Here is a 1,644-nt window from a genome sequence, read left to right as displayed (position 1 = left end):
CGTGCAGTTATTTTTTTTTGTTTGTGTATTTGACTGGAAGCAGAGGGAGGAGATGGCAGGGAGAACGACAACACATGCGACTCAATCTTTTTGAAGTCTTCTGCATTTTAATTCAAAGGCCAAGGTGTCCGAGCGAGATTTTTGTTGTGTTCAGGTTGGGGGAAGTTTGGTTCAGCAGAGCTGATGCGAGCAGATCGGGCAGGGGAGTTACCGCTGGCCCAGGAGAAGGGAGCAGCTTGTGCAGAAGCAGCACAGGTTGTTAAATACTCTTGTATTAAATTAAATTACCCTCAGTCTTTGACTCCCTTCCAGCTTCTCAAATCATCCCAGGTGCCGAGGCAACCTCTGGTGCCCATTGGGCTGTTTGTTTGTGGCTATAAATCCACTGGACCCCCCAAGAGCCCCTTCCCCGTGAGCATCCCCCGTGGTGGGACCACACAGGGAAGACATGGACCTGATGTGACTCAAGAAGGGAAAAGTCTCAGCAAAAGTGGGTCCATGACTGGTCTTTACCCATCATTCGGACACCTGCACACCTGGAAAAAGCAGTGGCACCCAGACTTCTCCAGCCTGCAGTTGGGTTTTGACATCTGCAACTCACCAGTTCAGGTTTGTGGCTGATGACTCAGTGTCACCACAGAAGAAGGTTGCAGCAGCAGAAAACTTCCCCCAAGCACTGGACAGCTGAGATTGGCCAAGCTCCTGCTATGATTAAAAACCTTGAAATAGATTCTTTTTCTTTTTAAACCATGAAGGAAATCTCCCACCCACACACACTGAACAGCAGAGGGGTGACACGGTCTCTGCTGATGCTGTGTCAGGTGCCTGGAGCAGCATCACAGAGCTCTAGGGCAAGGCCTGACCTGGCACTTGCCATGTGGGGCATGTGGTGGTATAGGAGAGGAGAGAGAATCGGAATGGTTTTGGTTGGAAAAGACCTTTAAGGTCATCATGTCCAACTGTTCCCCCAGCCCTGGCACTACCCCATGTCCCTGAGAACCTCATGTCTGTCTGTCCAACCCCTCCAGGGATGGTGACTCCAGCACTGCCCTGGGCAGCCTGTTCCAATGCCCCACAGCCCTTTGGGGAAGAAATTGTTCCCAAGATCCAACCTCAACCTCCCCTGGCGCAACTTGAGGCCGTTTCCTCTGGTCCTGGCGCTTGTTCCTGGGGAGCAGGGCCCGACCCCCCCTGGCTCCAAGCTCCTTTCAGGCAGTTCAGAGATCAGAAGGTCTCCCCCCAGCTCCTGTTCTCCAGGCTGAAACCCCCCGGTCCCTCAGCCGCGCCCATCACACTTGTGCTCCAGCCGCTTCCCGAGCTCCATTCCCTGGATCCTGCTATTCTCTCTCTGCAGAAGGTCCCTGATTCACAGGCCGGCAGAGGGGGAAGAGGACAGCAAAATGGTTCGTGATTCTGCAGACATGGGCAGGACAGGAACAGCAAGAGCAGCCAAGGGAGCCCAAGAGTCCTCAACGTCACCTCTGCAGCCAGAGCACCCACCTGCTCACGCAAGGGGTCAGCGGGGCTGCAGGATTTAAAATGGCCACAGAGAGACACAGATGGAGCAGAGCAACAGCCAGAAGTTGTATGAAGCTTGGCAGAGTCCTCCATGCTTGGAGGATGCAGAAACGATTCACTCCAGCA

The sequence above is a fragment of the Caloenas nicobarica genome, chromosome 16, assembly GCF_036013445.1.
Source record: "Caloenas nicobarica isolate bCalNic1 chromosome 16, bCalNic1.hap1, whole genome shotgun sequence".
NCBI lineage: Eukaryota > Metazoa > Chordata > Aves > Columbiformes > Columbidae > Caloenas > Caloenas nicobarica.
Note: the sequence above shows the minus strand (reverse complement) of the source record.